At 38.8% G+C, this 12,017-nt stretch overlaps 1 protein-coding gene across 1 annotated transcript in view; it reads right to left on the minus strand.

Moving 5' to 3' along the window:
- SPOCK3 (SPARC (osteonectin), cwcv and kazal like domains proteoglycan 3) overlaps positions 1–12,017 on the minus strand; it is a 672,113-nt gene that overhangs the window by 63,274 nt on the left and 596,822 nt on the right. The window lies entirely within an intron of this gene.

Here is a 12,017-nt window from a genome sequence, read left to right on the forward strand (position 1 = left end):
CCCAATATAGTCTATACAATAAAGCAAATCATAGCTAATAGAAGGGCATAGGCGTTACTCAGAGTACAGTGCATATGAGGGTGCCACGTTCGACCCCATAGCAGTCCCCTGTTTTTGTAGGAAGAAATGTTTTTCAAACTTGAAATAGTTAGTTTTAAGCAAAATTCCAGTAGGTGGATTAGTACTTCCACAGGAGGCCCCACATAGGGGTACTGAAGAAGATGTTGCCGTGTAGCTTCCATACCTTCATGGTGGAGTATTACAGTATAAAGGCTGGTGACATCCAAAGTCACAAGCAGGTCCTCTTCAGTACATGATATTGTGGATAAGCAATCCAATAACATTGATGAGTCCCGTAGGAAACTCTCCATGTCCCTGACCATGGGCTGCAGGAAAGAATCCACAAATTGGGCTATTGGTTGTAAAATAGAGCCCATGGCAGAGACAATAGGTCTACCCGGTGGGGAGATCATGCTTTTGTGGATCTTGGGGAGAGTGTAGAGGATTGGAATTATGGGGTGACTCACTAGTAAAAAGTCCAAAGTGGTCTGGGAGATAATACTTCGCTCAGACAGTTCCACGAGGTAGGAGTCAATTTCCGCCTTGTAGGTGTTAGTAGGGTCCCTGGATAGTCTGGAGTATGTAAGAGTGTCACTTAATTGGCAGAGAATTTCGGTCCTGTAGTCGCTGTAATTCAGCAGTACTAAGGCACCTCCCATGTCCGCTTCTCTAATGATGATAGAGTCATCCTCAGTGAGGAGTTTGAGAGCCAGTCTTTCTTCCTTATTTAGGTTATTAAAGGTACTGTATTTGTGTTCAGCGATAGATTGTTCCATACCGGAATATGCCAGCCGTGCATAGGTCTGTATGCTCGCATTTTGTGAGCTAGGATCATAGGTAGATTTTTTGCGAAAAGGTTCTATTTCTGATTCTTGTACCTGGAACCTTTCTTTGAGGCGAAGTTGCCGCTGGAACCTTTGTTGATCAACAAATAGGTCAAAACTATTGGATTGGCAGGTTGGGATAAATGAGAGTCCTTTATTCAGCACACGGTGTTCCGTTGCAGTCAGTATGTAGTTACTTAAGTTAACCACTATGTCTTCTGCTAGTATCTTCGTTGTCGTGGGGGTCTTCTGTATGAACCCCCCCGCCTTGTATGGGCCCGCGGCCTAGCCCGTTTTTTGACCATGTCTGCACTCCACTGGGCACTTCCAAGGTATCCCTATTGGGGCCCGCTGGCTGTTCACCTTCTGAACCTGAGCCAGAACTGTCCACTGTATTTAGATTACGAGGTCTCTGGTAGCATTTTCGTCTTGGCCTGGAGTAGTGGTCTCTCTGTCTTTCTTGCCCAGTCTGCATCCATCTATATACCTTTTTGTCACGATAGTCCTCGATCACAATCTCCATTTTGTTGTTCTTGAAGTCCAATAGTTCGGTCTCATACTTGGTAAGATCCTCTTTTAGTTTATTCATCCATTCTGCTGAGGTATCAGCCAGGAGTTTGTTTAGTTGTAATTGTTCATATTGTGTTATTTCTGCCCTGGTCTGGGACAGTAATCTGGAAACCTCCTGCATAACCAACAGCATGAGGTCCATAGAGCATTTATTGAGGATCTGGCACCATCTGTCACAGAAGGCTGTATTTGATCTGCCCAGTGTAGGTATATTATGTATCCTAAATCCTCTGGGTATGTAACCCTTCCTGTGGTATTCAGACAGAAAGGTGCCATGTAGTATTAAGTCCTGTTCTCTCTGCTTTAATTTTAGCAGGTGTGTGTAGACATAGAGTGGTTTCTCAGTAGTTGATCCTGTTGTCAGGGCCCCAAATAGGATTTGGGTGGCGTCCTCCTCTGTGAAGTGGAAGGTGGTAGCTCCTGCTACTACACCCTCCATGGGTGTTGGAAACTCCTGTGTGACATACCTCAGTATGCTAGGCCGGAATGTCCTTGAGGTCTAGCTGTGTAGTGTAAATACCACCACCAGATAAAAGCAATGTAAGAAATGAACCAATATGTCCGATGAATCAATGGTGAAGGGTGCTATAGCCAAAATATAATATAAGTTCAAAGTAGACAAGCACTCCAGAAATCCAATCTCCAGTGCCCAGTGTGCAACAGATAGGCAAATAGAAAATAATGAAGAGTGCACTTGCTAGGACTTTTCACAATTTTATTCCAAATATGTGGATGTTTTTGGGGGATTAGCCCCTTCCTCAGACATACAAAAATGCAATGTGAACAAACCCACACCGGACACCCTTAAGTAGGGAGGCCAACCAATCACTCGCTCTCCAGTATAGGGTGCCACCCACAAGGGAGGACAACCTTCTAGCAACGAATGAGGCTGGCCCAATAAAAATAAGCAATGTGAACAGCAGGACATCAAATGCAGACATATACAGTAAACAAGTACAGAAACAAAATAGTTAAGCCCATGGCTTAGGCTAAAAAGACTAAGGATAGCACATACTTCATATTTGTCAAAACAAAACAAAAAATGCTAAACACATAGATCAGAACAGATGTTAAGTGCATAGGTAAAGCATAACATAATAGATTAGTGTTAAACACATAGGCAATAAATACATACAAATGCATACAGAATCAAAATGACAAGCATGTTATGTGTCCAAAGTGTTTAAGCAAATGTGTATAGTTTATAGGGAGGCCTAATGGTGGGAACAAATAACAGACTGTAACGCTATAAGGACCATTGCAGTGTAGCAACAAAGGACAAAGAATAGAGAACAACGGTGTATTAATGTAACAATCCAGTACATATAAACCAGTACACATAAACAAAATGAGCAAACAGTTGTAAATTCAAAAAGTATATTGCCGTATTAGCATGTGAAAGATCAGAAACAGTGAATGTACAAACAGACCTGCAGAATCATCCATTAAGGGGCTCGGTCTATTTACAGAAAGACCGGGAATAAAATCATATTTAAACTGGAGCGCAACTGACCGGTTGCCATGGCAACCCGGTCTGAAACCAAATACTGGAAACCCGAGTATAGCTATGTGTATACAAGCGTAAGCATAATATCAAAGTAATCACATAGAACTAGGGGATGTAAAAAATAAATAAAAGCTGAGCTTGAGACTAGCGAGTGCATATGTGCAGTGTATAAGGATAACCTATAGCCTAATAGTATAATGGGTACAGCTGATAGAAAGAATGTAGCAAACATATATGGTAGGCAAAGAGAGTAGCAACACATTAGCAAAAGAATGTAGCGGAAAGCCCGATATTTCTATACAATAAAGCAAATCATAGCTAATAGAAGGGCATAGGCGTTACTCACAGTACGGTGCACAAATAACATAATAACAACAAAATGGGGGCTCTATCATATTGACAGAAGAGGCCTGCAAGCGAAACTGACCGGTTGTCGTAGCAACCTGGTATAAACAAAGTAAATGCGCTGGCCTAAAATGTATCCATATGTGTGTAGGGATAATAGCCAAGAGTGTCCGTAGTGCTGCTATATGTGTACAATGTGCAATTCAGATATGTCAGGAGCAACACATTAGCAAAAGAATGTAGCAAAAAGCCCAATATAGTCTATACAATAAAGCAAATCATAGCTAATAGAAGGGCATAGGCGTTACTCACAGTACAGTGCACAAATAACAAAATAACAAAATGGGGGTTCTATCCTATTGACCGAATAGGCCTGCAAGCGCAACTGACCGGTTGTCATAGCAGCGTGGTATAAACAAAGTAAATGCGCTGGCCCAAAAATGTATCTGTGTGTGTGTAGGGATAATAGCCAAGAGTGTCTGTAGTGCTGCTATATGTGTACAATGTGCAATTCAGAATTGTCAGGAGCTAATGAATGAGTAAAAATAAAAATAAAAATGAAAAATAAAAATTAAAGTACTTTGTAAGGGGTGATCAGGCAAGTGCCTGAGGAACGTAAGAAAACAGTGGAGGAGTCAAAGTGTACACCAGAAAATTATACACGAGAAAATTGTGAAAGTATAGGTATGAGGAGATCTTATGACCAACAGAACTATTTGGAATATATAGTAATGTAAAGCAGAGCAAAGCAAAGCAAAGTAAGGCACCACAGGGAGTTTAACATGGAAAGACCACGTATTATGGAACAAACAAATGAGTGTAAACCCAGTGGTACTATGAAATACTAATACATAATACATGCCATTGTTCGTTTGTTTTGTTTTGTCTGGTTTTTGTGATTTTTTTTTGGTTGGATATGATTGTTTGGATGTGGTGGAAGTTTGGGGGTAAGACTAATGACCTATTGATAAGCATGTAGATGCTAGAACCAACATTACACCAATTTTTAAAATATTTTGTAAAGTGTGTGGATATTGATTTAAGAATATAAAGTTGAGCTAGTGATGCTTCCTTTAGAGGTGAGCTTTGTCTTAGGAAGTGAGAAAGGAGGGAAGGGAGAGAGGTGGGTGAGGAAGGGAGAGAGGAGAAGAAATGGAAAGGATGGGAAAGATCCCTCTGCTCAAACTCTATGGGATAATGTGTATTCTACTTTGTATCGGATCACATATAAATGATTATTTCTGCCTTCTTGTTAGAAAAAATTGTAAAGAGCTACTTAAATTTGAGTAAGGATGTTAAGCCTAATTGGAGCACTTTCTGAAATCTTTTTTTTCCTCTGATGACTCTGTATTGAATAAGTTTTGTATTGATGATTTTTTAACATTAAAAAAAAATATTCAACAGTAACTGTAATGTTTCTTGGATATACATAAAATTAAAATAATAATATCAGGCATACACAGTAATTAGTACTGTAATTTCTTCAATATAGATTTTATTTTATTCCATACGGAATCACTTATTACTAGTGGTTTACATATATATTAGAAGGGGATAAAAAATTGTATATATTGTTTAAAATATTAAAAAATGAGGTGCTCCACTATGCGGTCAATCTTTCCCAATAGATTAACATATTTTGAAACATTTCCATATTATAGAAGGTTATAGTGTCATACAGCAACTCCTCTTGAATGTTATATCATGCAAAACTTCTGCTGTTTTATAACATACTAGTCACCCTCTCTTTTGCGCTTTCTCTCGCTCCACCCCACTTTTGCTCTCTCCCCCCCTCTCTTTTGCTCTCTCTCTCACCCCCTCTCATTTGCTCTCTCTCGCCCCCTCTCATTTGCTCTCTCTCTCCCCCCTCTCTTTTGCTCTCTCTCCCCCTCTCTTTTGCTCTCTCTCCCCCTCTCTTTTGCTCTCTCTCCCCCCCTCTTTTGCTACCTCTCTGCCCCTCTCTTTTGCTTTCTCTGCCCCTCTCTTTTGCTCTTTCTCCCCCTCTCTTTTGTGCTCTCTCTCCCCCTCTCTTTTACGCTCTCTCCCCCCCTCTTTTTTGCGTTATCTCTCTCTTTTGTGCTCTCTCCCCCCCTCTTTTGCGTTCTCTCCCCCTCTCTTTTGTGCTCTCTCTCTCTCCCCCTCTCTTTTGCGCTCTCTCCCCCCCTCTCTTTTGCACTCTCTCCTCCTCTCTTTTGCCCTTTCTCTCCCCCCTCTCTTTTGCCCTCTCTCCCCCCACTCTTTTGCTCTGTCTCTCTCTCCTTTTTTTTTGCTCTCTTTCTCTGTCCCTCTCTCTTGCTCTTTTTCTCCATCCCTCTCTTTTGCTCTCTCTCTCTCCCCCTCTCTTTTGCTCTCTCTCTCCCCCATATCTCCCCTCTCTCTTTTGCTCTGTCTCTCTCCCATCTCTTTTGCTCTATCTCTCCCTCCATCCCTCTCTTTTGCTCTCTCTCAGTCCCCCTCTCTATTGCTCTCTCTCCCCCTCTATTTTGCTCTCTCTCCCTCTCTCTTTTTCTCTCTCTCCCCCTCTCTATTGCTCTCTCTCCCCCTCTCTTTTTCTCTCTCCCCCCTCTCTTTTTCTCTCTCCCCTCTATTTTGCTCTCTCTCCCCACTCTCTTCTGCACTTTCCTCTCTCTTCTTTCACTCTTCTTTCTCTCCCCCCACTCTTTCTCTCCCCCCAAGCTCTTTTCTATCTCTTTTTGTCTCTCACCCTCTCTTTCTATTTCTCTCCCCTCTCTCTCCCGCCAGCTACGCCCCAGACCATGCCCATCACACCTGGCCACTCCCCCGCCCTGCCACACCCACTTTTGCCACAAACAGCATGACAGGTAAGGCCAGGTGTGTTTGTACTCATGCTGTCTCTACTGCGCATGACAGCTTTGGACAAACACATTTTTCCTTTTATATTATAGGATGTACATTTTGATGCATGAAAAGTTGGAAAATTGATTGTTTGTATTTCTTAAATAACTCAATAAAAAAATAAAAAAATCACTTAAAAATTAATATAATTTGCAATTTTAAGCAACTTTCTAATTTACTCCTATAATCAATTTGTCTTCGTTTACTTGCTATCTTTATCTGAAAATGAAGGCATCTAAGCTTCTTTTTTGATTCAGACTCTGGAAAGCACTTTTTTATTGGTGGATTAATTTATCCACCAATCAGCAAGAATAACCCAGGTTATTCACCAAAAATGGGCCTGCATCTAAACTTTCATTCCAAGAGAATGAAGAAAATTTGATAATAGGAGTAAATTAGAAAGTTTCTTAAAATTGCATGCTCTATCTGAATCACGAAAGAAAAAATGTGGGTTCAGTGTCCCTTTAACATGTCTAGACACCTATACTGGATACATTTTACTTGATTGACTTCAAAAACAAAAAGCTCTATATAAGCCACAAATGTTAATAACCTATAGTTCGTGCTTGCGGCTGAAATTATGTTTTTATTTTTTTTCCATGGGAATGTGTCTGATTTTATTTTACTAAATAGATAGGGTGGGAGATTTGACAATTAATCTGTGAGAGAGGTAACTGAAAATCATTTGTTAGTTTATAGTATATAATAAGTTTATTGTACATAATATTATCCCTAATATTGCTTTCAATTATTTATAAAGAGGCTTCTCTAGACCTTTTTACTATAACTATTAAGGTTAGTGATGATTTCTCTAAAGTCTCTTTACACTCACATTTGAAAGGGTTCTTTTTTAACCTATGGCCTCTGGGGTCTATTTTAGAATCCAAATATTTGTTCATAAACACTAATTCAGTTTTTGATAGTTTCTCTTATCATATATTTCTCTAGATTGTTTATTTGGCTATTTATAACAATAACATCTTCCATTAAGTTCATATTTTCTTTTTTCTACTAGATTATCCAAATAGTTTCTTTCATGTAATTAGCAAGAGTCCATGAGCTAGTGACGTATGGGATATACATTCCTACCAGGAGGGGCAAAGTTTCCCAAACCTCAAAATGCCTATAAATACACCCCTCACCACACCCACAAATCAGTTTTACAAACTTTGCCTCCTGTGGAGGTGGTGAAGTAAGTTTGTGCTAGATTCTACGTTGATATGCGCTCCGCAGCAAGTTTGAGCCCGGTTTTCCTCTCAGTGTGCAGTGAATGTCAGAGGGATGTGAAGAGAGTATTGCCTATTTGAATTCAATGATCTCCTTCTACGGGGTCTATTTCATAGGTTCTCTGTTATCGGTCGTAGAGATTCATCTCTTACCTCCCTTTTCAGATCGACAATATACTCTTATATATACCATTACCTCTACTGATTCTCGTTTCAGTACTGGTTTGGCTTTCTACTACATGTAGATGAGTGTCCTGGGGTAAGTAAGTCTTATTTTCTGTGACACTCTAAACTATGGTTGGGCACTTTTATATAAAGTTCTAAATATATGTGTTTAAACATTTATTTTTATTTGCCTTGATTCAGGATGTTCAACGTTCCTTATTTTCAGACAGTCAGTTTCATATTTGGGATAATGCATATGAACAATTCAATTTTTTCTTACCTTAAAATTTGACTTTTTTTCCTGTGGGCTGTTAGGCTCGCGGGGGCTGAAAATGCTTCATTTTATTGCGTCATTCTTGGCGCAGACTTTCTTGGCGCAAAAATGTTCTTGTCATTTCCGGCGTCATACGTGTTGCATCATTTTTTTGACGTTTTTGCGCCACAAAATGTCGGCGTTACCGGATGTGGCGACATTTTTGGCCCAAAAGCATTTCGGCGCCAAATAATGTGGGCGGCTTTTTTGGCGCTAAAAAATTTGAGCGTCATTGTTGTCTCCACAATATTTAAGTCTCATTATTTATTGCTTCTGGTTGCTAGAAGCTTGTTCATTGGCATTTTTTTCCCATTCCTGAAACTGTCATTTAAGGAATTTGATCAATTTTGCTTTATATGTTGTTTTTTCTATTACATATTGCAAGATGTCTCAGATTGACTCTGAATCAGAAGCCACTTCTGGAAAAACGCTTAACTGAGTTTCAGTTCTACCAAAGCTAAGTTCATTTATTTTAAATGTTATAAATGTTTATCTTTAGCTATGGTTTGTAATAAGTTATTATGTTATACTTTTACATGCGGAATCCATTAGTATTTATGCTTTATATATTTCCTTTCTTACAAGAAATATTTAGAAGATTTATAAGAAATATTTTTCTGATTCTATTTTAAAGGCTTTGTCTGACTTCGTGCCTTCAAATAAAATTTTTAGGTCTTTTTTCACTTCTTTTTTAATTATTGAAGTTTCAAATGACCAACAACATACTGATTTATCCTTCTCTGATGATGTTTTTTTCTCTTTCAGAAATTTTCTTCATCAGATATTGACACTAACAAATCTACTTTTTTATTATTTTTCTATTATTAAAGTACATTTGTTCTTTGTTGAAAAGGTGTTGATTATTTTGGATATTAAGGTAACTAGTTCTTTAAGACTAGCTGACATTATTTCTGCCTATTTATTTCTTCTGTGTTTTCAGAGGTTTTCTTTCCAATTCCCCATACTAGGGAATGGAATAGGCTGAGAATTTTCTTTTCAAAGGTTTTAAACTATATTCTTTGCCAGCAGTTAAACTCAATTTGGAGGGTTCTCCAATTTATTGGGGCTCTCTCTAATTCTACTAATTATGCTATTGTTTCTATAGCAAAATAGTATTTATTTTCCTTTAGATAGTTGTATCTTATTTATGGAAAATTATTTAGTTTCAGGTACTTTTCTTGGTCCTGTGATTTATTTGGATATTGCAATTGCTTCATTTTCTCTGTTTACTTTAAGATCAAGTATCAGATTATGATTTATTTTAGCATTGTTAAAGGGACAACATTTACTAGACTAGGTGCTGTTGCATTTGTCTTGTTGTTTTGCATTTATTGATTATGCAAGTCCACTGTATTGGCTGGTCCTTTAAACTGGACTATCATGCTAATAATTTCATTTGTGTCTTCATTTTATTGAATATTTTCGCAAATGAGGGTTAATCTATGTCTTTAGCTTTTTTAGCTAGAAGAATTTTGTGATTTAAAAAAATAATAAAAAAAAATCCATATTTCTTTTGTTCTAAGATAATCAATTATTTGTTTTATAATTGGATTCAATTCTTAACTGTTACTCTGGGCTTCAAGATTGAGTTCTAAGACTAAAACTTTAAGCTTATACTGGTTTGGTTGTTCTTATTAAGGAACAAATTCCTGAGTTCTTTCCCAAGTAACATGTCTATAATTGGAGTTCGAAATCAGCTCCCTAATATTGCGATGCACATGCCGTATTCCAGCTTGGCTGGTAAGGGGCAGGTTAAGGCTTCTTTGAAATTTATTTTGTCCAAATTTCTTTGATTTTATTCCAGTAAGGCTAACACTTTCTTTAACTGTGTTTCTGTCCTATATATTTTGGGTACTGTTGAAGCATGGCTGGGCACCCATGGGGTTCAAGCGCTGCTCAGACCTGGAATCTTCTGGGGTATTTCTTCCAGTTCCTTTTGAGGAACCGGGTTTTGGAGTTTTATTCAAACTATTTTGCCTTTTTATGGTCATTGATAGCATTATTTGTTTTCATTAGATACAATAAATGCATATTTTCATTTTTCTGTTTTCATTCAGATTATTTTCTGAGGATGCGGAATCTCATATGATTTACTTACTCTTCAGGACATAGTTAGAGGATCTTTTTTTCAAAAGCTCTTGATTCCTCACACAAGGGTCACCTTTTTTAGGTTTCCAGATAGTTTGTGTCACTGTCCTTGTCTCTATCAGACAAGGGATAATTTTATTGGGTTCCGTCTATCGGTTCCTTTAGTCTCTATTATTTCCTTCAGTTGCTATATATGCATAGAAGTTTTAGGTCTTATGGCCACAGCATTGGATTCAATTTCCCTTGCTTATTTTCACTAGAAAAAACCTTTCCAGTCTTTATAAGTGTTGTTTCTTCAAGAACATGGTTGGAGGATCAATTTACCAAAAAGTTTGTTTGATTCCTCAGACAAGGGTAACCTTTTTAGGTTTCCTGATAGATTCAGTGTCCTTGATTCTGTCTCTGACGGACAAGAGGCGTCTGAAATTGGTTTCAGCTTGTCGAAACCTTCAGTCTCAATCTTTCCCTTCGGTAGCCTTATGCATGAAAATTCTAGGTCTTATGACTGCTGCATTGGACGCAATCCCCTTTGCTCGTTTTCACATGCGACCTCTTCAGCTCTGTATGCTGAACCAGTGGTGCAGGGATTATACAAAGATATCTCAATTAATATCTTTAAAACCGATTGTTCGACACTCTCTGACGTGGTGGACAGACCACCATCGTTTAGTTCAGGGGGCTTCTTTTGTTCTTCCAACCTAGACTGTGATCTCAACAGATGCAAGTCTGACAGGTTGGGGAGCTGTATGGGGGTTTCTGACAGCACAAGGGGTTTGGGAATCTAAGGAGGCGAGATTACCAATCAACATTTTGGAACTCCATGCAATTTTCAGAGCTCTTCAGTCGTGGCCTCTTCTAAAGAGAGAGTCGTTCATTTGTTTCCAGATGGACAATGTCACAACCGTGGCATATGTCAATCATCAAGGAGGAACTCACAGTCCTCTGACTATGAAAGAAGTCTCTTGAATACTTGTATGGGCGGAATCCAGCTCCTGTCTAATTTCTGCGGTTCATATCCCAGGTATAGACAATTGGGAAGCGGATTATCTCAGTCGCCAAACGCTACATCCGGGCGAATGGTTTCTTCACCCAGAGGTATTTCTTCAGATTGTTCAAATATGGGGACTTCCAGAAATAGATCTGATGGCTTCTCATCTAAACAAGAAGCTTCCCAGGTATCTGTCCAGATCCAGGGATCCTCAGGCGGAAGCAGTGGATGCTTTGTCACTTCCTTGGAAGTATCATCCTGCTTATATCTTTCCGCCTCTAGTTCTTTTTCCAAGATTCTAAAGGAGCGTTCGTTTATTCTGCTGGTGGCTCCAGCATGGCCTCTCAGGTTTTGGTATGCGGATCTTGTCCGGATGGCCACTTGCCAACCGTGGACTCTTCCGTTAAGACCAGACCTTCTATCGCAAGGTCCTTTTTTCCATCAGGTTTCTCAAATCCTTAAATTTGAAGGTATGGAGATTGAACGCTTGATTCTCAGTCATAGAGGTTTCTCTGACTCTGTGATTAATACTATGTTACAGGCTCGTAAAACTGTATCTAGGAAGATATATTATCGAGTCTGGAAGATTTACATTTCTTGGTGTTTTTCTCATCATTTTTTCTTGGCATTCTTTTCGAATTCCTAGAATTTTACAGTTTCTTCAGGATGGTTTGGATAAGGTTTGTCTGCAAGTTCCTTGAAAGGTCAAATCTCTGCTCTTTCTGTTCTTTTTCACAGAAAGATTGCTAGTCTTCCTGATATTCATTGTTTTGTACAAGCTTTGGCTCATATAAAACCTGTTATTAAGTCAATTTCTCCTCCTTGGAGTTTGAATTTGGTTCTGGGGGCTCTTCAAGCTCCTCCATTTGAACCTATGCATTCGCTGGACATTAAATTACTTTCTTGGAAAGTTTTGTTTCTTTTGGCCATCTCTTCTGCTAGAAGAGTTTCTGAATTATCTGCTCTTTCTTGTGAGTCTCCTTTTCTGATTTTTCATCAGGATAAGGCGGTGTTGCGAACTTCTTTTAAATTTTTACCTAAGGTTGTGAATTCTAACAACATTAGTAGAGAAATT

This window comes from Bombina bombina, chromosome 2, assembly GCF_027579735.1.
Source record: "Bombina bombina isolate aBomBom1 chromosome 2, aBomBom1.pri, whole genome shotgun sequence".
Lineage (NCBI taxonomy): Eukaryota > Metazoa > Chordata > Amphibia > Anura > Bombinatoridae > Bombina > Bombina bombina.